The sequence below is a fragment of the Callithrix jacchus genome, chromosome 10, assembly GCF_049354715.1.
Source record: "Callithrix jacchus isolate 240 chromosome 10, calJac240_pri, whole genome shotgun sequence".
NCBI lineage: Eukaryota > Metazoa > Chordata > Mammalia > Primates > Cebidae > Callithrix > Callithrix jacchus.
The window spans coordinates 76,765,672-76,793,232 of NC_133511.1; the positions used below are offsets into that span (position 1 = coordinate 76,765,672).

General features: G+C 43.4%; 1 long non-coding RNA gene across 2 annotated transcripts in view; it reads left to right on the forward strand.

The window, feature by feature from the left end:
• The window catches only part of LOC144578124 (uncharacterized), a 135,981-nt gene that overhangs the window by 21,434 nt on the left and 86,986 nt on the right, over positions 1 to 27,561 (forward strand). The window contains exons 1-2 of one of the 2 annotated variants that reach the window (XR_013523303.1): positions 1 to 49; positions 9,211 to 9,390. This is a non-coding gene — a long non-coding RNA (uncharacterized LOC144578124). The remainder of the gene's footprint in view (positions 50 to 9,210; positions 9,391 to 27,561) is intronic. The other variant, XR_013523304.1, reaches the window with a different exon arrangement.

Below are 27,561 nucleotides of genomic sequence, written 5' to 3' on the forward strand. Positions count from 1 at the left end.
ACATTTCAACATGAGATTTGGAGGGGACAAACATCCAAACCATGTCAAGGTGAAAGTATTTTTAAAATCAGTTTGTCTAAAATCTGCATGTTTTTGAAAGTTTATGTAATGTTTGTAATATTTGCTATAATTATTTTCTCTCATCTGTTGTTTCTATACTTTTTTATATGTAGAAGTTTTAAATTTGTAGATAGTTTAATCTATCCACTTTTTTCTTCTTCTTCCTTGTAGTTTAAAAAATCTTCCGGTTCCAATGGTTAAATACATAGTACATTTAATATTCATATAGTTTTTCTTATGGCTTAAAAAGTGTCTCTTTGGTCCATCTGGAACTTATGTTGGTAAGAAATCCATGGAGAGGATCTGACTACCTGCTTAAATTATACCCAAAGGAGAAGCTGATTTGCACTTCTGAGTTTTCTGCAATGAGCCACCTGCCTTTTTCTCCTTGTTGAAAAGAAATAAAAATGATGACAGAAAAATGTTAAATGCTATGCTGTTTTCCCAGTCACAGGGAATAAGTTTCCCTTTTACTGAATCTAACTTTCTCCAAATGTTCTCATCTTCTGATTAGTATTTTAACTTAAAATTGAGACAGAAATAGGCGTAGATAGAAATAGACAGAAATAGGCGGAGATAGAAATAGACAGAAATAGCCTTAGATTGGTATTCATGGAAATTACTCAAAAGTGGGCAAATTAGGAAAAAGAAAAAAGCACAAAACTTTAAAAAAAATGTTGGAAATTATTCTCTCTGGTGTAAATATTGTACATTTAACAAATATAAATTCTGGATAAGTTGGTTCAGGTAAATTAAGCCAGAGCTGACAATCTTCCCTCAGGACAATAGTCTAGACAAACATTGTCCAGTGGAAATAAAATGTGGACCGTGTATGGAATTTTAAGCCTTATAGTAACCACATTAAAAAGGTAAATAGGATCAGGCAAAGGTAATCTAAATAATGTACTTTCTTTAACCCTGTATATGAAAAATATTATTTCAACACATAATCTATGTTAGAATTATTAATAAGATAGTTTACATTCTTTTTCATATTAATTCTTTGAAGGCCATTGTTTATGTTATGCTTATGGCACATCTCAATTTGAATTAACCTCATTTCAAGTGTTCAATAGCTACATGTGGCTAGTGGCTGCCATATCGTACAGAGCAACTTTAGACACAGGGACACATGTGGCTGTTTCACTCCTTTTTTTCTATACTCCACCCTGAGCAACGTTTTAAAAATATCTTTTCTCAGGGTCTGATGTAGTTGATTAGCTTTTGGTATTGTGTCGTTACAATCATTTTAAACATAACTATTCTCCAAAGAACTTGGGTGTTGCCCAATCTTGCAGCCATGGTTTACAGACAATCGCTTGGTCACTGCTGCTAATCTGAGGTTAGCACTGAGGTTAATCCTTCCCTCTCTCACTCTGTCTGTCTGCCTTGGCCTCTGCCAATCTCCTCCCATTCATTCCCCTCCATTTTCAGAATAGAAATAGCTTTATTACTTCCTTCTGATTAAAAAAGTAATAATATATATATTTTTCTTTTTCTTTTTATTATTTTATTTTATTTTTATTTTTTATTTTTTGAGACGAGTTTCGCTCTTGTTACCCAGGCTGGAGTGCAATGGCGCGATCTCGGCTCACCGCAACCTCCGCCTCCTGGGTTCAGGCAATTCTCCTGCCTCAGCCTCCTGAGTAGCTGAGATTATAGGCACACGCTACCATGCCCAGCTAATTTTTTGTATTTTTAGTAGAGACGGGGTTTCACCATGTTGACCAGGATGGTCTCGATCTGTTGACCTCGTGATCCACCCGCCTTGGCCTCCCAAAGTGCTGGGATTATAGGCGTGAGCCACTGCGCCCGGCCAATAATATATGTTTATAGGTTTTTTTTTTTTTTTTTTTTAAAGAAGCAAGTGCTCAAAAGGAAAAACAAATGAACAAAAACAAAAAAAGAAAATTAACTGTAGCTTATTACACAAAGATAACCATTAGTAGCATTTTGGTAGTTTATCTTACAGTATTGCAAATGCACATTTATGAAGACACAATCATATCATATATATTATTTTTACTTTGTCTTTTATGAATAATATATCATAGATATATTTGTGTTAAAAATATAAATTGACCTCATTGTTTTTTATGTTCTGCCTGGTATTCCCTATATATATTTACCATACTTTATATAACCAGCCTACTATTGTCAAGACACTTAGCTTGTTTCTGATATTTCACTCTTATAACCAGTACATCAATAACATCCTTATACATACTTCTTTGCATGAGTATATCATTTTCTAAGGAGAAATGTCTAAAGTAGGTCAAGTTTTGATAGACAGGGCTAGACTGTCCTTCAGAAGGATTAGACAATTTACATTCCTTACAGCAGGGTGTGAAAATACTTGTCATCCTACATCTTGCCTGGCGCTGAGTAGTATCAATCCTTTCTAATCCTGTCCATTTTAGTTTGAATCTTCTTAACTTTATGCTTACAATTCTAGAAATATCTTAACCTTGATTGTAATATATGGAGAAGTTCAAAGCTTTGAGTGAATTAGTTTATACTGAATATCTCCAAATGACTTCATATACATTAAAGGATCTAACCCAAGGTATCAAACATGGGTTTGGTTATGTTCAGGAAGCAAAATCAATTTCTTGCTCATGATACATATCCAGGGCAGTTCAGCAGAGAATTTTGTCCATCATAGACACCCGAAGGCTCAGGCTGACAGAGGTCCAATCTGGATACTTGCTTCTAGAATCACCTTGTCAGGTGGAAGAGGACCTAACAAATCATGCTCTGGTTCATAAAGCTTCCCACTCAACAGACCTAAGTCACTTCAGCACACATTTCACTTCCCAGAGGAAATCAAAGGAACACATCTAAATTCAAAGAGGGTAGGAAAGTACAGACCTACACACACCTGGCAAGGGAACAGGACTCTTTGAGCATCCCTAATGACTGTCACATCTTGGAGAAAAGGAGATACTACCAGGTACATATTATTATCCAAATGTGACAGACAAGAAAACAGAGACTTCATGAGTTTAGGAAATAGCTCAGTGCATTTCTCAAGTGGGTGCAGTGGCTCATGCCTGTAATCCCAGCACTTTGGGAGTTCAACCAAGAGGATCACTTGAGCCCGAGTTCAAGATCAGCCTGGGCAACATAGTGAGACCCCATCTCTACACAACTTCAAAAAAAATTAGTCAGGTGTGCTGGCATGCACCTGTAGTCCCAGCTACTTGGGAAGCTGAGGTAGGAGGATTACAGGAGCCCAGGAAGTTGAGACTGCAGTGACCCATGCTCACACCACTGCATGACAGAGTGAGACCTTGTGTCAAAAAAAGAAAAAAAAAAAGTAGCTCAAGGCCACTTAGCCAGTAATCAGGGATTATAATTATCTTGATTATAATTTAGGTCTGTCTGATTTCAAACATATGCCTATTGTAATACTTTGCCCTTTTAGGAGCGTCAGCAGCATCTTCAAAAAGAAGGCCAGGCTTTGGGACATATATCCCCTTGCAGTTCTGTGTCAGTGCAGGTTCCTCAGATTCTCTGGGACTGTTTTTCTCAGTCAAACGCATCATTGTACTTTGTCCTTGGTAGACCTTCCTGCTTCCCATCTGACAAATTCTGCCTGGAGTCAATTCTGTTGTGGCAATTGTTCTGCAAAAGTGTCCACTGTGATGTCTCATATGATACATATGTGGCCTCTCATTTGTAAGCATAACAGTATCACTGCGTTGGGGATGTCTTATTGCAAATATCTGATGCTCTGACCATGTTTCAATGGAAAACAGGTCCAAAGAACATTATTTTGGATAACGGTGTAGGTCTTGATAACGTGCAAGCTTCGCATCTGTGTGCATTTTGTGTTTGGCCATCATATTCCAGGGAAAGGAGACTAAGGTTTGTTGAGAAGCCACTGTGTGTCAGGTGCTGTTCTAAGCATTTTAATATATTTTGATCCTCCTTTTTTCTTCATAACAGCCCCTCTGAGGGAGGAGTGGTTATTCAGAGGTGTACTTGTCTAATCAAATGAGATAGTGAAAGTCAAAAATAGATTTCTGGTTTCAGATTTCTTAGTAGGATAATAACTATGATAATTACTCTCATGGAGAGTTTTTCAGCTTCTGCAGGATATTTATAATTTCTAAAAGGTGTGTTTGAACATCTCTCTAGTATTTGGAAATGGGTATTGAACTTGAGAGCATATCATTTAGGGTTCTCTTGTATGTGAGCAATGGAAAACTCAGCTCATCTTGACTTGAGTGAAAAAAAAAGTGGAGGTCAATGTATTGTGTTGTGCAACTAAAAAGTACAGGAATAGTATAGCTTCAGGTATGGTTTGATCTAGAGCATCAAATGATATCCCTAGATCCAAATCTCACTCTGTTTCTTGGCACTAGTTCTCCCTGGATTGATGTCACCTTCAGGCTGTAAGTGGTAGAGAGAAGCCTTCTGGCAGTGTCACCCTTTTGTCTTTCCTAAGTTCAGTAGGAAAGATCATCTGTTTCTCTCTCAGCAGTTCTACAAAACTTTATTGGATGTGATTAGAGCAAACTCTCTTCCTTAAGCAATCCCTGTGGTAGGGGCTGTGATGCTGTGATTGGTCAGGCATGACCTAGTGCCCATCCCTGGAATTAGGGCTTCCTTTGTATGTGGACTTCTTTTTTTTTGCTGCTTCCAACTTTATTGGAGTATGTTTGACAAATAGAAATTTTATATATATATATATATATATATATATATATATATATTTAAATTATATATATATATTTAAATTATATATATATATAAAACATAACAAACTTTATGTTATATATTTTTTTAGATGGAGTCTTGCTCTGTTGCCAGGTTGGAGTGCAGTGGAGCGATCTCGGCTCACTGCAAGCTCCGACTCCCTGGTTCAAGAGATTCTCCTGCCTCAGCCTCCAGAGTGGCTGGGATGACAGGCACGTGTCACCACGCCCAGCAAATTTTTGTATTTTTAGTAGAGACAGGGCTTCACCATGTTGGCCAGGATGGTCTCAATCTCCTGACATCGTGATCTGCCCGCCTGGGCCTCCCAAAGTGCTGGGATTACAGGAGTGAGATACCACGCTCAGCCCTCATGTATGTGTTTGTGTGCATATATATATATTAGTGGTGAGAACGCTTTAAGATCTACCATCTCAGCAAATTCCAACTGTACAAAACAGTATTGCTAACAATAGTCACCATGCTATACATTAGATCTCTGGAGCTTATTTATCTTGCATAACTGAAACTTGGTACCCTTTAATCATCATCTACCCATTTCCCCCTCCCACTAGCCTTGGTAACCACCATTCTACTCTCTGCTTGTATGAGTTCAACTAATTTAGATTCTACATGTAAGTGAGATCATGCAGTATTTGTCTTTCTGCATTTGGCTTAATTCATTTAGCATAGTATCTTCCAGATTGATCAATCTTGTTGTAAATGTCAGAATTTCCTTGTATTTATGCAATAAACATCTTTCATGTGCAAAATGGGGATAATATGCATTCCATATAGCTTTTTAAAATCTAACAATACATGATGAATAATTTGTCATATTTTTAGATATTATTAAATGTGATTATTAATGACTGTGTGGTATTCTCCAGTGGATATACTACAATTTACTTATGTGTGCCCCTACTTTTTTCTGTCATATAAAAATATTATTACAATGGAATGTTTGTGGACAGCTGTAATTAATTCTTTTTTTGTTTTTTTGAGACAGAGTCTTACTCTGTTGCTCAAGCTGGAGTGCAGTGGTGCCAATCTTGGCTCACTGTAGCCTCTGCCTCCTGGGTTCAAGCAATCCTCCTGTCTTGGCCTCCCAAGTAGCTGAGATTACAAGTGTGTGCCTCCACACCCAGCTAATTTTTGTTTTAGTAGAAATGGCGTATCTACTAAATGTTTCACCATGTTGGCCAGGCTGGTCTCAAGTGATCCATCATCTGGCTTCCCAAAAAGTGCTGGAATTACAGATGTGAGCCACCATGCCCAGCCAGCTACAGTTAATTCCTTAGAATAAGTTTTAGAAGTAAAATGTGTTCACTTGAAAGAATGTACCATCATATACAATTTTTTAAATAGCTAGCAGACAACAGAAATATCAGTAGTATATTGCTACTTTGCACAGGAATACTAAGCTAGTATATTTAGTAGTTTCATGGGAAAGGCCACCTGATTGACAGTCAAGCTGTTTTGAAAAGTCATTTGACAATTCCAGTTTTTTATCTGCCTTCTCATCTAATGGACAAAAGATATTTTTCCTCTCATGGTGATTTTATCCTGTTTTGAAGTCATATCAGGCCATTAATGCTGTCTAACTAAGGTTTCAAGGGTGCATCCTAAAAAGGCTTGAAAAAAATCCAGTACACAAATTACAGCAGACTTCCTGGAGGAGGAAGGCTTGTTGGGACCTGTATTTGGGTACTGGCATTTGGATTCATTCAAGTAGGCAGGAATGAACAGACTGTACACACTTTGTAGGGACAAAAACCATTTGGAGTAACTTGTCTTAAGCCAGCACAGCGTAAAACCACTTGTACACAAAAGGAATAAAACTAGGAAAAGTGAAAACCTATTACCCCACCTTATTCATAAAGACATTTCCCCATCAGTGAACGTAATGCTTTTTGATCAATATGTGTTTACCCTTATAAGAAGCCTCTGTTTAGGGTCTTGCCAATATCAGGGATATATCTTCTCTGGTGTAGGCCAATGTAGATTCTTTTTTTTAAGGAATGAGATGCCTATTTCAGGCACAAGGACCTAGAGACAAGTCAAAGGAATAGTCTTTGTTCACTTTTTTTCTCTATGGAAAGTGTTACTGAGCAACATTCAGATGCAATCTGTACTGTTTTTCAGTTTGTCACCAAAGGTGGGGTTGTTCTGGAAGTTTGAATAGGATAAGCTGGGATGGTCTAGTTGGTCTTAGTGAGTAAACATAGACGTTAGTTCCCTGCTCTGGCCAAGGTTTTTCTGGCCAAGTTCTATTTTTATTTTTATTTTTTTGAGACAGGGTCTCACTCTGTTGCCCAGCTAGAGAGCAGTGGTGTGATCTCAGCTCGTTGCAACCTCTACCTCCGGGGTTCAAGCGAGTCATGTGTCTCGGCCTCCCAAGTAGCTGGGATTATAGGCATGCACCACCATGCTCAGCTAATTTTTGAATTTTTAGTAGAGATGGGGTTTTGCCATGTTGGCCAGGCTGGTTTTGAACTCCTGACCTCAGGTGATCGCCTTGGCCTCCCAAAGAGCTGGGATTATAGGTATGAGCCACTGCGCATGGCCATGGCCAAGTTCTATGAGCACTATTAAGGTTCTTTACCTCCCTGGGGGAAGAAACTGGAGTGTTCCCTGTTGGAGTGAGCAGTCCCAGGGGGCAGGCTTTCTCTGTCCTTAACAAGAATACTTAAAGTGTGTAATTGAATATAATTGCTGGACAAGGGGAAGTTATTACAGAAATCTTGCACCTCTTTCATGTTCCACCTGTTGCAAGAAGTAGACTTCTGGAAGGGTGCACACACATGTGGTGGGACTTCAGCACAAGGGTTAGTCACAATTGTCTACCTCATTCATTTCCCATGAGGAGGAAAAAACTGTGAGGAGTGTTAGGAGGTGTTTGGGAATTTCTCCATGGCCCTCCAGGCCTTCTATATCAGATTAAGCCAGTAACTGAAGAAACACAAACTACTTTTACGTGAATTATGATGGCTCTAGAAAAATTGCGATTACTGGGTCATTCAAAGGTATAGCCAAAGAGCAATTCCAGAGAGGTGAAAATGAGGTTTTGGATTACTCCAGTTTGAAGTTCCCTTGGGATAAATACTGAGCATGGTGTCAACAGTAGTGCTACTTGGCCCTGTGCTCTGGGCTTTGCATGACTCAGGCCCCAAAAGCCCAGCTCAGTAACCCAGAGCTCCCTGAAAATATGATCTGTTGGTATAAGTGAACATACGTGGGCAACAGACTGAGCAGCCTCCAGAATAAGCCCTTGTTTGCCTTTAAAATCCTCTTGCTAAGGGCAGGACTTCTGTGCTATTTATTTTAAATCCCCAGCACCTGCCACAGGCCTGGCCCACAGCAGGTATCAACATCTGCTAGAAGGATGAACAGATGGATGAGTCAGCTGGCTAGACCAGTTCCAGCTGTCTCCAGTACTGGCTGCTTGGTGTTCATGAGTGTGCAGAGCTGTCCCTCAGCAATGAAAGACAATGTGATAGAGGCCGCTGTGGAGTGCAGAGTCTACCAGCTGGAGATTTGGAGTTAGCCACATCTGGGTACTAATTTTGCTATGCCACTTGTTAGTTGTGTGACCTTGGGCCAGTCACTTGATCTTTGAGCTTCTGTTTCCTCACATATAAAATGGGCATAATAAAATATACCTCAGTTGGCTGTCGGGAGAAGGGAATCAGATAATGCCTATAGAATGTTTAGCTAAGTCCCTGGCACACTGTGAGTGCTCAACAAATGGGGCTGTCTGGGATTCTATACATTTTTTTTTTTTTTTGAGACAGGGTCTCTTTCTGTCACCCAGGCTGGAGTGCAGTGGCACTATCTTGGCTCAGTGCAGCCTCCGCCTCCTGGGTTCAAGTGATTCTTGTGCCTCAGCCTCCTGAGCAGCTGGGATTACAGGTGTGCACCACCATGCCTGGCTCATTTTTTGGTATTTTTAGTAGAGGCAGGGTTTCACCATGTTGGCCAGGCTGGTCTTGAATTCCTGACCTCAAATGATCTGCCTGCCTCGGCCTCCCAAAGTGCTGGGATTACAGGTGTGAGCCACCGCACCCAGCCTGGATTCTATATGTTTATAGATGCAATACTATAGGCTAGAGAGTTCGCTTGGGAGGAACTGCACACATCACTGTGTCTAGAGGAGGGGGCATCATAGATTCTGGAGCCTGCAATGTAAGCCAGTGTGGTGGTCGGTGCTCAGTATTGTCCTGCAAGGGGTGTAAGTCATGAATCACAAGTGAAAGTCTCAGATGTCACATGTGTGGGGACATGGTAAGGGCAAGGCTGTGATGAGGTCACACTGCTAGATTCTCAGGATAAGAGTTATGGCTGAGTTTATGGAATATGAGGGATGGAAGTGAACTTTATTTGGGTCTGGTCTGGGTCTTGAATTTGATGGGGCTTCCTTATGAATCAAGGCATGATTCTATTCCACAGGGGTGGATCCTCCCTGCCAAGTGCCTTCAAGGGAACCACGTGACAGTTAAATTTGATTCAGGCAAGATGCACCTCTGGGCAAATTTTATTGAGTTCTACATGCCAGAAACTCCTACAATCTGTCATCTGAGAAAGCTCTGGAATATTGAGACAGGAGCCAAGCTCTGCCCTGTAAGCCAGGTGGGTGATGATTCTGTTTGTGAAATTTTAATTGCTCAGAAATGACTGATGGTGCTGTGACTGACTACTGAATTATACCTTTGGTAATTAGTCATTCACTCAACATTTATTTCTCTTCATTGCTTTCTTCTCAGATGAAATCATAGCAGTGAGCCCATATATTGGAGCCCACAATGTGTCAGGAGCATGGCATGCTTCTGTGCAGCCTTTTTCATTCTGTTTGCTTCCATATACGAAGTGTCTCTGCATGTGAGTCCAAGAGATTTGGTGACTTTTTAATATTCCCCAGAGTTACCTTTCAAAGCAGTGAGGTTACTTGAGTTCCAGCATAGAGGCTGGATTCAAATGCTGAGTAGGAACACTCGAGGGAAGATGCAGACTGCAGCTGTTGTTTAGCATCTTTGAGCATTAACTATTCTCACTCTCAGAAAATGGAGTATTTAGATAGCAGCCACTGGAGGAGGCCGCAGGTTTTAGCAAGAGAATAGTTTCACATTTAACAGCTATTAAACAAGTCATACCCTTCTTCCTGCAGTGTATAACTAAGGTCATTCAGTGGAGCTCATGGGAATAAACACACTTGGAGGAGATCAAATCCCAGTGTTCCTGGTCTATGGGGCATGAGTTCCCCAGAGTTACTCTTTCTGCAAGCAGCCAGCAAAGTGTGGTGATGCTGAGCTTTGAACTAGAGGTTGGGATATTGAAGTTAAAAATTCCCGCTCTGCCACTTACCTGCCAGGTGACTGTCAGGGCTCTTGCTCCCATGTTTACAGTACAAGGGCTGTCCCTAGAGTAACTCCCAGCTCCAACATTCTAGAAGACTGAGTTACCTCTGAGTGTCATTTCAAATCCTGGAAACAAAGTCATGACTGTTCCTATTAGCATACTTTGGTAACTTTGAGCAAGGGTCACAGACATTGGCATTGCGTACTGAGATCTTAGAGCTATGGAATTTCACTAACGTGTGCCAAAGTCTCAAGAACTACTAATATTTAATGTGAAATTATTTGACAGATAATTTCATCATGTGTGACAGACTTTTATTAAACAAATGCTCTTTGGAACAATTAGCAAACTCTAGTCATTTTTTTTTTCATTTTTATTAACAGTAGTAAAAAATAGTACCAACTATTCAGTATGTATGATATACTAAACACTTTTTACACTGTGCTAAGCATTACCTCATTAGACCCTTCCAATAACCCTATCATTGTTCCATTTATTTTGTATTTTATTTATTTATTTGATAGAGTTTCACTCTGTTGCCCAGGCTGAAATGCAGTGGTGTGATCTCAGCTCCACCTCCCTTCAGAAAAATCCTTCAAGTGATTCTTTTGCCTCAGTGTCCCGAGTGGCTAGGATTACAGGTGCCCATCATTACACCAGGCTAAATTTTCGTATTTTTAGTAGAGATAGGGTTTCACCATGTTGGCCAGGCTGGTCTAGAACTTCAGACCTTATGTAATTTGCCCACCTCAGTCTCCCCAAGTGCTGGGATTACAGGCATGAGCCACTGCACTCCTCCAATTGTTCCCATTTTATTGATGAGATATTTGAGAGTTAGAGGAGTTCAGAGAGATTCCCAAGGTCACATCATTAGTAAATGGAGGCAGTAGGATTTGAATCTGGCTCAGTCTAACTTCTGAATCCATGCTCTTTTCTTATGGCTAGAAATTCCAGTGTTTTTTTTATCACTTATAACCAGCATCATTATAATTAACCACATTTGCAAAGTGTGTGCTATGAGCAGAAGATAGAAGAGGAGAAATCAGACATGGTCCTTGCCTTAAAGATCTTCAAGTCTAGAAGACAGCATGTCTGTAAATGATGCAACAACGTAAAGCAATGACTGGTGCTGAAAACAAGAACTGGAGGGGCTCAGAGGCAGGAAAAATCCCTGGGAATGCTAGAAAAGCTTTATTGACAAACTGGGACGTTATTTGGATTCTAATAAATGGGGGCTGAAAAAATATGAGGAAAGCAGAGAGAAAAGCCCCTGGAGGAAAGGGAAGGATAGGAGCAAAGCCCTGAAGATGGGAGCGTAGTTGGTATGCTGGAGGAGCACTAGGCATGGCTGTCTGACATAAGTGGAGACTTTGGGGAGCAAGAGACTCATTTGGGAAGGAGACTTGGGCCTTGGGCACCAGTTAAGAATGCAGTCTCGGCTGGGCGCGGTGGCTCACGCCTGTAATCCTAGCGCTTTGGGAGGCCGAGGTGAGTGGATCACGAAGTCAAGAGATTGAGACCATCCCAGTCAACATGGTGAAACCCTGTCTCTACTAAAAATACAAAAAATTAGCTGGGCATGGTGGCGCATGCCTGTAATCCCAGCTACTCAGGAGGCTGAGGCAGGAAAATTGCTTGAACTCAGGAGGCGGAGGTTGCGGTGAGCTGAGATCGCGCCATTGCACTCCAGCCTGGGTAAAAAGAACGAAACTCCGTCTCAAAAAAAAAAGAAAAAAAAAAGAAAAATGCAGTCTCCTCTATGAAAACTAAACAGGTGTACATACACGGGGTGTGTCTTCTTTGGAAGCAAGGACTTTGCTTACATGTTGGCCAGGCTGGTCTTGAACTCCCTCAGAAACCACTGGGGTCTCACCCCCTAACAGAGTTTAGCATCCATGATACCTTCGATCAGTAGAAAGCAGTAAAGTCCACTTTGGAGTCCCTCAGGCAGTTTAAGAATTCCCGCTTTTTTTACTATTAGCTGTGTAACTGAGCAATGAAGTTAAACAACTGAGCCTCAATTTCCTCCTCTGGGAGGTGTGATAATAGTAGCTCTGAACAGATGAGGACTGAAAATATAATACACGTGAAATGCGTTGAGCTGTTTGTCGCATTTGTGCACAGAACGTGATTCCTTTCACAATTTCCCACGATCTGTGATTTCATTTATCACACAGTATTCACCACATGGGGTCCCGAGGTCAGAGACCCCGTTTTATTGATCTCTGGCACCCCGTGCCTGGCCCATGGGGGCTTGCAGTTAGGTGTTCACGGAAGAAAGGAATGGGGCGACCTCACCGAGGGCTCTCCTGGAAGCTTTGGTGGCGGCTCCGAAAGCTTCCTGCCGTCTAGCCAGGCAGTAGCCGGTTCTTTGTGCTCCTAGCTCCGCGCCCTCTGGCAGCCGCCGCCCCGAGGCTGCCTAGCGTCTCCTCTCAGCTTCTGCTCGGGTGGCAGCAGGTTTCGCCGGCCATTCCGCCGCCAAAAGGGCGGCCAGGGCAGGGACAGGAATGAATTCCCTGAGAGTCCCGCATCCTCCTCCCGCCGGGGGCGCCGCCGGCGCGGCGGGCAGTGCTGGGACTCCTGGCGTGCGCGCTCCAGCTCCCGCCCCGGGCAGCTGCGGTCGGCGGGGACCCCGGGGCGCAGGCCGCCTGCAGTGTGTCTGGGGCAGCAGCTGGGGCAGGCAGCGCCTCCCGTCCCGCTCCGGGACGCGGTGATTTTTTTTTCCTGACTGCCGGAGTCGGGAGAGGCAGAGCTGCGGAGGCTGCCGGGGAGGCCGCCCGGGGAGGGAGAAAGGAAAAGGGCGGGCTGCGTGTGGGGTGAGCGGCAGTAAGGAGCAGTCGGAGGAGCCAGGGGCCCGGCGCGGGTCTCCAGGGCGGGAGGCGCTGACGCAGGGAGGAGGCAGCGGGGCAGCCAAGGGCCTCCCCGGAGAGTGTGAGGAGGCCGGGACGGAGCAGCGCGGAACCCGGGAGAGGAGAGGCTGGGCTAGTGGAGATGGGAGGAGAGACCAGCCAAAGCTAAAGCGCCAAAGGGGCTGCGGGGAAGGACAGAGGAGTGGGAGGAAAGGGGAAGGAGAGAAGAAAAGAGGGAGCGAAACCCGGAGAGAAAGTGGGAGAGAGACCCACGGCACAGGAGGGGTGGAAAGAACGCAGGGAGGGGAGCAGAGAGGAGGGAGGGATCGAGAAACTGACCTGGAGGAGGAGAGCAGCTGTGAGGCAGAGGCTTTGCGTGAGCCAAGTCTGGCAGCTGAGAGAGCTCCCTCCATGATTTTGCCAATTAAAAAGGCTCAACAAACAGGAACAGTGCATTCCTTGGTACTCCTGTTGCTTAATCAACAGCAGGCCAGGGCTGGCCTTAGGGGCTGCTGAGTACTTCCAGGTGACAGAACAGAAAAGGGGTCCCAGGCCCCGTGGAAGGAGAGCGGGGCAGGGCGAAGAAGAGGAGGGGAAGGAGGTGGTGGTTGGGGGAAAGAAGAGGAGGATGAGGAGGTGGTGGGGGAAAGGTTAAGAGGAGAAGGAGAAGGAGATGGTGTTGAGGGGGAGGGAGAGTAGGAGGAGGAAGAGGTGGGAGCGGGAGGAGACAGAAGGAAAAGAGAGTAGGAGGAGGAGGAGGAAGAGAGCAGAGGGAGAGGGCGGATTTGTTGCTTGGGCACTGGCTGAGGTAACGATGGAAGGAGGCAGTATTTTTTAAAAATTTGTTTGACAAATATTTTACAAAGTAACTACAGTGTTGTGGGCACTGCCCTAGGCTCCAGGACCACAGAGACAAGCAGAGTCTCAGCCTCATGCTGTGAGTCTTCTTGTCAGGAGACACAGAAAACACATCCCAGGCTGGGTGTGGTGACTCACACCTGTAATCTCCGCATTTTGGGAGGCTGTGGCAGGAGCATCGCTTGAAGCCAAGAGATTGAGGCCAGCCTGAGAAACATAGTGAAATCCTGTCTCTACACAAAATAAAAAATTAGTCGGCTGTGGTGTTAGGTGTTACGCAGCTGTGGTCCCAGGTATTTGGGAGGCCGAGGTGGGAGAATCACTTGAACCCAGGAGTTCAAGGCTGCAGTGAACTATGATCGCACCCCTGCACTCCAGCCTGGGTGACAGTGAAACCCTGTCTCAAAAAAAAAGAAAAGAAAAGATACATATATCTCAGCAGTATGGCCATGGATCAGTTAGTTACTCAAGTGCACTTTGCCTCAGTTTTCATTCTGTTAAATGGGGTTTATTAGGAGACCTACTCTATAGGGATTTTTTTTTTTCTTTTGAGAATTTAATTAAATCGTCTTTATAAAGCAATAATGTGATCCAAAGCACAAAGCAAGCATTTGCAAAGGGTTTGCCTATCAGCATTTGGACTGCTGGGTCTTGAAGGAGAAGGCATTTGCCAAGTGAGAGCAGAATGGGAAGAACTTTCCAGGCAGAGGCCACAGAGGCCATAAGGAGGGGTGGCAGGATGATTGTGGGTTTAATGACAGTGGCGGGCATGAGGATTACCTGTAGCAGCAGCACCCCATGGGGAGGTCTTGCTAAATATTCAGATTCCTGGGCCCCTCCTCAGACCTTTGAGATCTGGGTCTCTAGGCAAAGCCTGGGAATATGTGTTTTAACTTGCTCCCTAGAGAGTTCTGATGCATCCCTCCCCTCCACCCAATCCCAGGGTGCTGTCCTGGTTCAGGCTTTATTGTGTTCAGCTGTGCTAAAATAAACACTTTTTTAATGGATCAAGCCTATAAGCTGATCCTCCTTCAATCACCTCACCTGAATGACATCTCTCAGAAGTCTTCAGGACTGTCCAAGCAGAATTAATGGTTCACTTCCCTGTTCCCCTCTACCTTGAACATCCCTCTGCTCTAGCACTTAGGAAACTGCATAATACCAAACAATTTAATGCTCCTTCATTCCATGTCATTGCACCAGCACATATCAAGGGTCTACTGTTACCTATCACTGAAGAGAATGATTGCAAAAACCTTGAATGAACATGGAAAATGCTGATTTCCATTGAAAAGAAAAGTATGCTCCTTGGGTTGGGTGTTGTGGTTGTAATTGTTGGAAAATGTTTAAGAGAAGAAACAGAAATTAAAATAATCTTGTTAGCATAATTCTGAGTAAACTTTTGCTCTCTTTTGATTCTCAAAAATACCCTAAACATCATGTTTCACGGTCTTTACAAAACCACCACCACAGAAACAACAGAAGCACCCTGGCCTGAGGTGTCATACTGGGTATGGCCACATGGTGTCCCTCCAGCTCAGTCTAAAGCTAGACAACAGACTTCCTCCAGTCTCCACCTCGCTCAGCAGCTGGGCTAGTCAGAGCAAAGGGAACCCTAAGCTCTGGGAACCAGCTTCTTGGTGCTGTCCCAGAAGTGGAGAGGAGACAGATGAACGTTTCTCAGGTTAGAGAAAAGCAATTTGTTTGCTTCCAAACGTCCCAGTAAACAGTTCTGACACTGAAATTTCATTCTGGAGGGAACTTTAGGATTGTCTGAAGGGAGGGAATGGGAAGGGTTTAGATTTGCAGAGCAGGTGGGCAGCTTTGTGTTGGTTGGGAGGAGGTTTGCATGGCTTGAGAGAGACCAGGAAAAAAGCTGGAGTCAGGGCTGAGGAACAGAAGGATTTGGAGTTATTTTGTAGGAAGGGGTAAGGCGGGTAACAATGAGTTTGGAAGGAGGGATTGGAGATGTTTGCATAGCAAGCATACTACTTATAGCAAACATCCATAAGAAAAAGGTTGTAAAGAGGCCATTTCCTCTCAGTATTTTACTTTAGTTTTCTGCCAATCTGGCCCCAAACTCTGGCTGATAACGTACATACTGGGAAAGTGTTAGTTTTTTGGTTTAATAGCAGGCAGGCAAACTTTTTAGCAGCCATTTGGATTTCCTGTAGGACAGTGATTCTCAAACTGGTGTGCATGAGAGTTAACTGGAGGGCTTGTTAGAGCTGATAATGGGCCCCACCCCAGAGTTCCCCACTGGGTAGGTCTGTGGTGTGGCCTGAGAATATGTATTTTAATAATGTTCTCAGATGATGCTGATGTTGCTGGTCTGGAGAATCAACAATGTAAAGGAATTAATTTCCTATCAGGTTCTGCCAATGTTCCCTCCACTTAAAAAACCCAAAGCCTAACAACCCCAGTTCTCCCCCTGGATAATGGGTATTTGCAATTGTAGGCACTTTAAAAAGTGGTAGAATCACATTTTCTTTAGTTTAATTTTTTGTTTCTTCTCATCACTGCCATTCAACACATAATGGTTTTAGATATTTATTGTTAGCTTTTGCATGTTTTAGAATTTTTGATCTTGCTGCTATGGATGGTGATCTGCTATAAAAATCTTGACAGCTGGGGAGTGGAGTATCCCAAAGGAAAATGCTCTTATATTCAAGTCAGTCCCTCTGCTCTTATCTGTACACCACACTGTAATCCCTAGGAAGGATACTATAGAAGAAAAGAGGAAGGCTCAACAGCTGGGACTGCTGTATGTTTAACCAGTCCATGGCCCTACAGTGGGGTACGCACACAGTGGAGCTGTCTCTTCTCCTTATGGGGCAGCTCTGGGCTTTGGGGTACACGAGTCTACAGTAGGACGGAAACGAGAACTGGTCTCAGCTCCTACAGGTACTTTGGACTTTACCTCTTTGGGTCTTATATTAGTTTCCTATTGCTGTTGTAACAAACTACCATAAATGTCACGCCTTAAAACAACTGAAATTTATTATCTTACAGTTTTGGATGTCAAAGTCTGAAATGGGTCTTGTTGGGGCTAAAATCAAAGGCTGTGTTCCTTCTGGGTGCTCTATGGGAGAATCTGCTCCTTGCCTTTTCCAACTTTGTTTTGAGACAGGGTCTCCCTTTGTTGCCTGGGCCAGAGTGTGGTGGTACAGTATAGCTCACTGCAGCCTTGAACTCCTGGGCTCAAGCAGTCCTCCTGCCTCAGCCTCCTATGTGTGTAGGACTGAAGGCACACGTCACAATATCTGGCTAATTTTATTTTTTGTGGCAATAGGGTATTTCTGTATTGCCCAGGCTGGTCTCAAACTCCTGGCCTCAAGCAATTGTCCCGCCTCAGCCTCCCAAAGTGCTGGGATTACAAGCATAAGCCACTGTGCCCAGCCCATTTCCAACTTTTAGAGACTGCTTTGATTCCTTGGCTCCTGGACAGATTACTCTGATTTCTGCTTCTATCATCACCTCTCCTTTTCTGTCTCTGAGCCTCCTGTCTTTCTTTTATAAGGACCCTTGTGATTACCTTGGGCCCACTTGGATAGTCCAGATACTCTCCCCATTTTAACTTAATCCCATCTGTGAAGTCCGTTTGCCACATAAGGTCACGTATTCATGAGGTCTGGGGATCAGGATGTGGACATCTTTATGGGGGGGAGTCTACTGTAATACACATTTATAAAGTATTATTATAAAGAACTGAAAATACTGTTCAGACAAAAGAAAGAAGAGAAACATTCCACTTCTGAAAGAGAAACATAATAAACATTTTCTTCCATTTAAAAAATAATTTTTACATAGTTATACTGTATATACAATTTGAAATCCTGGTATAATTAAATATTGTATCTAAATATATTCTAAATTATATGAAATATGCTAAATTATACTATAGTCTATATTAGTACATAGAGCAAAGATTTTTATTGACGACATAAACATTCAGTTGAGTGACTATACCATATTTTACCTAAGCCTTCTCTTAATTTTGGAAATGTAAATTATTTTCGTTTTTAAATATAAACAACTCTGTGGTAAATACTTTTGCTCATAAGGATTTTTATGTTTGTAAGTTTTTCCTTGGGATAGATTCCTGGATGTGGAGTCACCGGATCAAAGGCTTTTACACAAAATGTTTTTCAAAGGGTTTATATTCATTTTCAGAATCATCAAGTTCTGAGAATTAGGTGTGAATCTCTTTGGAGTCATTATTCTGCCTACCACAGGCCTCAAGTTTCTCCCCTGTAGGATGGTAATAATAATCACTCCTCCCCGGGCAGCTGAGATCAAAGGCACGCACATCTCCGAAGAAGGCTCACATCTCTGAAGAAGGCTTGGTAAGCAGTGAAGACCTGCACATGTGCTAGTTGTTGCTCTTGTGACCCAAGGTCACCTGGGCAGGCAGTTTGGGAAAGGCGCTTATGCTTGTGACTCAGTTGTACCGCACTGTGACCCCTATACTTGAGAGAGAGAGAGAGCGCGTGCGCGCATAGGGTATGGGGTGGGAACAGCAGCTACTTTCCTTCAGAGAGGCCCAGCAAACCCATGGAAAACTGGAACTGTGATTCACCACCCTTACCGTGCATCAGAATCACCCCATGAGCTTTTAAGAAGCACAAATTCCCTGAGTTCCATACCCTAGTGATTCTGGTTCAGTTAGTCCAGGTGGAGCTCAGTCTTCTTGTTTTGCCCAAGTTCCCCAGGTAATTGTGATGCAACAGAGATAAACCGCGGGAACAAAACCTGGGGAAAGCTGGAATGGGTTAATGGCAAAGGCAAGATGTATAAATGGCTTTAAGAGGCACCAAGGGCTGTATTACCTCTCCCTGTCTCTCAGCTCTGTGGCCCAACTATTAACCCAGAAAAATTACCCGATGGGAGCTGGTTGAGAAGCTCTGGCTTTAACAAGACAGTTAAAAGCTTTTGTTTTGTGCCAGCAGATATTGCTTTTCTCAGTCAACGAGGAGGCCAAGACAGGCCTCTGAGCGGCAGGCTCCTGGAGCAGTCCAAGCTCTGCACGGGGAAGTGCTCCTTTGACATTGCCTTCTGTTTCACTGGCACGTAGAGAGGATGCAAGCAGAAGCCCCCCTGATCGGCATGCCCCCTGCCCACAACCTCCCAGTGCGGAGGAGGGCAGTAATTGGTCTCCCAGGGCAAAAGCAGGAAACGCTAATTAGTTGGGGACAAGGGAGTGAGGCCACGAGGGCACCTTTTCTCAGATTTGGTATTTTTCCAGGATGATAATGAAGATGGGCAGCCTCCTTTGACCTAGAAAAAGAGGCCTCTTGCAATCTGAGTTTCCAATTTCAAGATGTGGAAGCATTCACTGGGGGCTGCAGGGCCATTGGCTGCATGGAAATTTAACTGCCAAATTAGGAGGCTTTAAGACTGACTTTGGGTTCTGTCCTGTAGACAATACTCACTTCACCCATAAGCCCTACTCATTTTTGTATAAGAGCAATGGGATGCATACATACATATATATGCATTGTATGTAAGTAGTGTAATGATTAACATAGTTCCTAACACACAGTAAGCATTCTACACACACACACACACACACACACACACACACACACACACCCCAACCCTGGGAAGCAGGTATTATCATTTTCTCCAATTTACAAATGAAGCTGACTTAGTTTGGTTTTATATTTTGTCTAGTGATGAAAAGCTTGCGAATGGCAGGGCCAGGGTTCAAGCCCAACCACCTGGGTCCAGATCTCGATCTCTTACTACATTGCCTTTAACCAACAGACGTGCTCATCTGGTTGCAAGAGGCTGTGGGAAAGGTTGGTTGGAGGGAGGGTGGGGCAGGAGTGCCTTTTCTAGAGGACCCTGAGGAGAAGGTTGACGTATGCACAGTGCAGGGTCTGTTGCTGTCCTCCAGCCCTACCTGGACTCTGAGCCTAGCTGAACCAGGGGCAAGGAGACCACTGGAGACTGTGACCCATCAGTGGGTGAGTTTGGAATTGCTAATCAGAGGCTTGACATTTCACATGCCAGAGGGAGCCTTGCATCTCCAGAGCCCACCAAGGCAAGGACCTTGGCCCTTGACATATGGCTTGCCCCTTATCACTGGGCCCCTCCTCTCCTTTCGCTTTCCCACCACCTACCCTTTCCTCTTCTCCTCCTCTGCCTCCTCCTTCTGCTTCTCCTTCCCCTTCTTTTTCCTCTTCTGCTTCTTTATCTCCCTGTCTACCTACCCGTCTCCTCCACTGCTACCTCTGACTTCTGTCTCTTTCATGCAATTAGCATTTAACGCTTCAGATTCTTTGCTGTGTGTGGAAGTTACAGGCTTGGCTCGAAGCCCTGCTCTGGTGTGAATCAGCCTGCCTAGTCCTCACTGGACTTCTTCCTTAGAGACCTTGGTCTTATGCTCTTGGTCCCCAGCCTTCAGCAGGATCTTACTGGGTGAGCTGATTGCTGATGCTAGATTGGATATGGCTGCCCAGAGGACCCCATGGTCTTTGGATACAGTCCTTGGATGGCCCTGCGGACTCTTGCAGGCCTGTATAGCTATGTAGGTCCATTCCTTCTGTGCCAGAGATTATTTTTCTTCCCTCTGTAGGGAAAGCAGTTTAGTACTTGTGCAGTTGCCAAAATGAAGCCAAAAGAACACTGGCTGCTGAGTGACTGCAGAGTGAACAACTCCAACTCTCCTGCAATTATAACATTTTGCCCTGCTCGCACTCAACCTCCATGATTTCTTATGTGTGTGTCAAGGGATGTCTTTGTGGGTGTCCAGACATTCCATATGTACACAAAGCACTGGCTCTTGGGAAGAGAAGAGTGGTAGCTTATTAGTTAAATTTGAAATCTGCATATTAAAATACACACTGTCTCCAGGGGGATGCTTTAATAGCTCTAATGAGCCTTCCTGCAGGTATCAAGGGACACCCACCTAATGGTTGTGCATTAATTGTAAATTTGGATGTATATCTGATTTGGGCCAGATGTGCCCACTTTACAGTCACTATTAGATACTAGAAGCCTCTCTAGGTGAAACTAAGGCCCTAAGAAAAGAGTGAGGTTAGGTTTGTATGGCCAGCACCTAACTGCAGCTTCAGTGCATCTCCCTGGTTCTGGAAGGCATTAAAGAGGCCAAGCACTTCGTACATAGACAGGCTGATTTAACAGAGAAATCACTAACCCTGCAGCCATTGGTGAGCTAGTGTGTTATATTCTTGAAGGACCAGCAGACCCCATCCCCCTGGCTTTACCTTCCAAATCCATGAAGGATGATTAGACTGGGAAATCAGGCTATCCTTTAAAGGAAAGAACTGCAGTTGCTCAGCAGCTATTACAAAAGCACCAGGGGAAGAACTAATGAAGGGGGTCTGTTGTGGGTTACATTGTATCCCCACAAAAGATGTATTTTAGTTCCCACCCCAGGTACTGGTGAATATGACTTTGTCAATAGGGTCATTGCAGATATAATCAAGTTAAGATGAAATCTTAATCCAATATGATTAGTGTCCTTATAAAAAAGGAAAAACATTGTGCAAAGACAGGGATGCACAGGGAGAATGTCATATGATGATAGAGGCAGAGATTGGAGTGATGCAGGTGCAAGCCAAGTAATGCCAAGGACTGCTGACCACCACTGCAAGCTCAGAAGAGGCCAGAAAGTATTCTACCAGGTTCTCAAAGGAAACATACCTTGATTTCATACTCCTAGCCTCTAGAACCATGGGACAATAAATTCAGTTTGTGGCACTTTATTACAGCAGCCTAGGAAACTAATACAGAGCCCAAAATAGTCTCTTTTCTGTGTGTACCTCATGCTTTGAGGCATTGGGCCAGCCCATCATAGCCATGATACAATTAGAGAGGGAGGCTGTGTGTGGGGCCTGGGGGAAAGAGGTTGCTGAGAATGGCCTGTGCTAGTCAACATTCCCCTCTCCTTTCCACTTTCCCTTTCCTTTACCTTGTTCCTCTTCCAATCTAAGTTCCAATCCCTTGAGTCTGAGCTCTTGGGATCTCAGTTGATTCAAGTGAGAAGCTTGTTGGTCCAGCTGCACCTCCACTTGGTGGGCTCTCTGGGCCTTGAGTGGGTTTGAGGGGAAGATGAGTGACAGTGGTGATGTTCAGTTCCTCTGCAACTTCAGATGGTTGAGCCCTGGCTATTAGTGTTAGTTCTCCTAGAATTACCACCTCGTTTGCCTAGCTTTTTCATGGTGAACATCACATTCCTCCTCAATATCCACATTCTTCCTCATTCTTTGTGTAAACTTTGTGATTTGAGAGGGATGAGCAACCCTAAGGTCCGAGTCTAAGTCAGTCAAATAGTTCCATCTGCTCGCCACAGTGCCAAGGCACAGATAGACCAAGTCTAAGACAATTAGCACATGATTCGCCCCTGACCACAGGGGAGTTCTGTTGTATGATCAAAGGAATTCATCCTTTCTCTGGCTAGATATGAACAATAAAATATATCACCTGCAGTGCTGTTGGCAGCCATCCTGTCGCCATGAGGAGAGTCAGCTTCAAGATGATCCTTTGGATAAAAGAGCAAAGAATCAGAAAGATCCTGGTTCCTTGATGACTTCAACATGCTATTAGCTCAATCAGTATCCTGAGATTTGCTGTATTTCTGGATTCTAGTTAGGGAATCAATACATCCTCATTTTTCAAACAAATTTGAGTTCTTTTGTCCTCTTATTGTGGTGGTTTAAAAATATAACCACACATTTTTTTTTATATTCTTCCTTTAAAGAAGTGGAGCCTAATTTTCCCCTATACGTAAGTGTGGGCTTGTCTTAGTACTTCTTTTGTAAAGCATAGAGAATGTGGCAGAAGTTTCAGTGAGTGACTTCTGAGATTAGGACACGAAGGCATTGTGTCTTCTTCCTTGCTTTTCTATTGGATCACTCTCTGGAGGAAGTCAGCTGCTGTGTCATGAGGGCACTCAAACAGCATTGCGAAGAGGTCCATGTGGTAAGGAACTGAGGACTTCTGCCAACAGCCAGCACTAACTTGCCAGATATTATCTTGGAAGCAAGTTCTCCAACCCCAGACAAGCTTTCTAAAAACTGTGGCCCCAGCTAACATCTTGACTGCAACCCCATGAGAGAATCTGAGCCAGCACCAACAAGCTAAGCCACTCCTAATTCCTGACTTGCAGAAAATGTGTGAAAATAAATGTTTATTGTTTTAAGCTATTCAGTTTTGGGGGTAATTTGTTATGTTGCAATAGATAACTAACTAATGCTGTTATAGCTGAAAGCATCCTAACAGATGCACCTTCCTAACTGTAATCACTGAGGTCTAGTAGTGAGTTGAACAGTTCATTTCACTGGGGTCCCAGAGAAGTAGCCAGACCAGAGAGAAGAAATGACTGGGTTGTGTGTCTTGGTCATATGTTTCCCTTGGCCAGCCTGTTGTGACATCATAGGGTATATTGGACACTGCCACCATTTCCTATGACTCAGCATGATGTGAGAGGCACAGAATAAATTCCTAGTCACCAGAGAGAAGTATGAAACTGACTGGGCAAGTAGAACCTGAATAGGGTTGATAGCTGGGAATAAGAGGTGACAGGACATTTGAGCTTACATCATTATAGGTGGATAATAACAGAAAAGCAGATTGCCACCCCTACTCCAATGCCTCGGCCCTCTGTAACTCTAGGAAAAAGACTGGAACCTCAGTGGAATGCAATTTAAAAATAAATTGTAATAGCAAATCAAATTTCTACTTTTTTAACAGATGAATTTTATTGTATATAAATATCTCAATAAAGCTACTTTTTAATTGATACATAATAATTGTTCATATTTATGGGGTACATGCGATATTTTGACAGATGTGTAGTGAAGTCCTATTTCTTGTGTGCTTGTGCTCTGGCCTTTTCATAGCCACACTAGTAAGAAAACTTCTTTGCTCCCAGCATGTTCCTTCTTCCCCTACCCCACAACATAAGCAATGGATTGACTTTCTCAGGCTGTCTTCCCTAGGCACCTCTCTTCCCTTGTGGGATCCTGGAGACTCATGTTAATGCCTCTGCAGCTTACATCTTCCTGCTCTTAATGCTATTTTACATGTCCCTACTCCCAAGCCTGGACAGTTCTTATTTTGCTATGGTTCCTCAGACATGACTAGCCCTGTTGGACCTGTAAAAATCTCACATTCATGCTGACGTCAGGCTTCCTGTCATCACTGGTAAAGAGTAAGTCATTTTTGCATGATATCTCATGTTGTTACCTCTCCTCCCAAATCTTTTGCCATTTTTTTCTCTGTTCACATAATTATTGAGCTGGGTGTTGAGAGAAGTGTTCTTTACCAACTGTTGTTATTTTTCCATTATGCTCTAAAATGAATGATCTCATTCTCATTTTAATATATAACAGTGAATATTTCAACTTTTATTGTATTCTTCTTCATTCTTAGGCTCAAGCATCACTTCTTCCATGAGGCCTTTGCTGATTTCTCTCCTCCCTTTCTCATGCAGGGCCAATCTCCTGTGGTTTGCGTACATTGTATTGTATTAAAGTCATCTGTTCATGCATACTTCTCTCTGTGAGAACCTACAAGGCAGACACTAAATCTGATTTATTTATTTTTTTGAGATGCAGTTTCACTCTTGTTGCTCAGGCTGGAGTGCAGTGGCACGATCTCAACTCACTGCAACCTCTGCCTCCTGGGTTCAAGCGATTCTCCTGTCTCAGCCTCCCGAGTAGCTGGAATTACAGGCATGACCATGATGTCTGGCTAATTTTTTGTATTTTTAGTAGAGATGGGGCTTCATCATGTTGGCCAGGTTGGTCTTGAACTCCTGAGCTTAGGTGATCCACACACCTCGGCCTCCCACAGTGCAGGGATTACAGGCATGGGCCGCCGCGCCGGGCCTGATTTATTTGTGTATCCTCAGTGCTAGTGTAAAGTAGGTGCTCAGGAAATGTTTGATGAACTAAGGCCTAACAGCTCAAACTCTGGGATTCTATTTAATTTCTATTGCAGATTTGTAGAGATTTCTCAACACTTAGAGTTTAGAAGAAGTGCCAGTATTTTTCCAGAGTTTTTAGCTTTGCTCAAGGGATTTAGTGCATAAAGGGACTGGTTTAGAAGGAAGGGGTTTGGCTTTCCAATACATGTAGATCAGGATTATTTTAAACATAGGGAGGAGGATAATCTGCATTTCTCATTAATAATTAGAATGAAGTTTGCATCCATGTTTCTACTCATATATTAGCTCAAAAATGTTGGTTCTTCAGTATAACAAGGAAAACTAGAAATGAGTCCAGCCTTCAAAGGGCTGAATAGACATGTCCTTCTGTTTCCACTTAAGTTCTGATTGCAGTCATTATCCACTGATGGTTCCTTGCCTCTGCCAGGCCCAGACTCATGGGGACGGTTTGAGCTGAGCTCATGCACAGTGACCTGACTGTACACTCAAGCTGGGTAGAGAGCAGCTGAGGACATACTGTCCAGGTATGCCCAGCATCAGAAACGGCAGACTGTGGCTGGGGTAGGTGGCTTTGGTTTAGGACTTGGTATTTCACAAGGGCTCTTGCTACTGGGGGCCTCTGACCCTGATATGGTGGCCCCAATGATGTTCCATGGGTCTTCTTCCGCCACCCTCACTCCACTTCTCTAGCAATTAGACTGGAGCATTGATCATCTGTAGGAAGATGACCGTGGCATTCTTCCCTTTCTGGCCCCTTCTCCTACCCTGAGCTCAGCCCTGCATTCCTAAGAGGTCCAGTGGTGATTCTGTTTTGGGACTCAGGCCAGTATAGCCCTATGTCGGCCTGGCTCCCTCTTCTATCTGAGCTCCAGATCAGCCTACTTCTTGACTGTCTGCTGTTGAGAAATGCTCTCTACAGCCCAGTCTCAACTGTGGCATTTGGTTCAGCAGGCAACCCTTTCAACAGCCCCCTTGCCTGCTTCACTAATTAGGCACCAACTGCTGACTGCAATCACTAATCTCGGGTCTCAGCTGTGGGGCTCGAGTCATCCTTTCCAAACACATGCCTATCCAAGGGGGGCAGACACCACTGAAGTTGTTGAAGAGCCGTTTCACATATGTTCACAGGGCATCCTCCAAACCTGCAGAGGAAATGAGCTCCATAAAACCTTTGTTCATCCAGTATGCTAGGGACCAGAACAAAAGGACTTAGAATTAACCATGATTGGACTATCCAATTCTTGGATTATAAAGTGCAGGGAAGCTGGTTGTCTGGGCAATGAGAGTGGCTCTAAAATGGGCAATGTTTCTGTTCAGATAAGCTGCTCAACAAGAAATGAGCATTGCCCAGGAAGAGGAAAGCCATAATGAGGTAGAGTTACGAGACATCCATGCTGCCCTTTATACATTATCTTGGGAACCTAGTGTTCAATGGATATTAAGGGATGGCTGTGTGACAGTTGCTACCACTTTAAGGTTTTTGCAAGAGCCACTGGTTATTTCCTCTAGGAATTCATATGCCATATGGGCACTTGTCATCAGGTGAATTTTGTGCCTGGATTATGGTTATGGAGTTAGACTTTTCTCCGGTGCTTTAACTGGGAGAGAACACTGAGGATATGATGTGGTCCAGTGGTAGCCCATTGTTACTGCATGTTAGACTAACATGAGGAGTTTTAAAAACATTCCTATTCCCACACTGCATGCCAACCAATTACATCAGAATCTCTGGGAGTGAGACCTAGGTGTCAGGATTTTAGAAAGCTTTTCAGGTTATTGAAAGGTGCTAGTCTAGTCACACTTTCTCCATCAAAATCCTGCATTAAAATAATCTGAATAGTTACTAAATACATACAAAATGATAATTCAGAATCAGCATCTAAATAAATGTAACTACCTAGGTACAATGCAGCAATTCCTTTGTGCTGGATTTTCATTGCTGTCAGTTATTTCCCTCTAGTATCCTGGTTTTCTTTATTATGCTTTCAGGAAAATCCATAAACATTTGCTTGCTTGCTTTTACTCTCAGTGCTGAAAAGTCTTGGGCCTGTTCTGGAAAACTGAGAAAGTGCTGAGAGCTTAGAGGAAAATTCCACCTTTGGAGCAGAGGTCAAATTTAAAAAGCCCTCCCAGAATTTAAAGGAAATATTTGGAGTTGAAAGAGATGGAGAAGATGATAAATGAAATCTCAAGGACTAAGGAGTGAATCAAAAACTTTAAAAAACTGTACAAAAACAGTGTTACTAAGTTAAAAAATCCTGAAATTAGAGATTAACCGTCTGAACATCATCCAGCTATTTGATTGTTTCACAGAGTTGAAACCGAACTGATCAACTTAAATCAACCCCGAAGTGTCAGTATTCAAACTCGACAGAGACTGGCTTGGGCGTTATGGACCTGCCTTCAATGACTAGAGTCAGGCTCACCCATATAAAGTTAGTCACAGCCTGAATTTCCATTGCCTGTTACTTTGAAAACATTTGATTATTTTATAAAAGTGCAAACAACATATAGTTTAAAAAGTTAAAGAGTACTACAAGGATTACAATAAGAAGCAACAGTTTTAGGCACCACTTCTTCATGCCTGATTTTCAGTTCTCCAGAGAAACTTCTCTTTCTTTGGCTATTCCTACTGTTACTTATCTCCATATTTCTTTTTTTGTGTGCCTGTATTCTTAATTATTTTATTTTTTTTATTGCATTTTAGGTTTTGGGGTACATGTGAAGAACATGCAAGATTGTTGCATAGGTACACACATAGCAGTGTGATTTGCTGCCTTCCTCCCCATCACCTGTATCTGGCATTTCTCCCCATGCTAT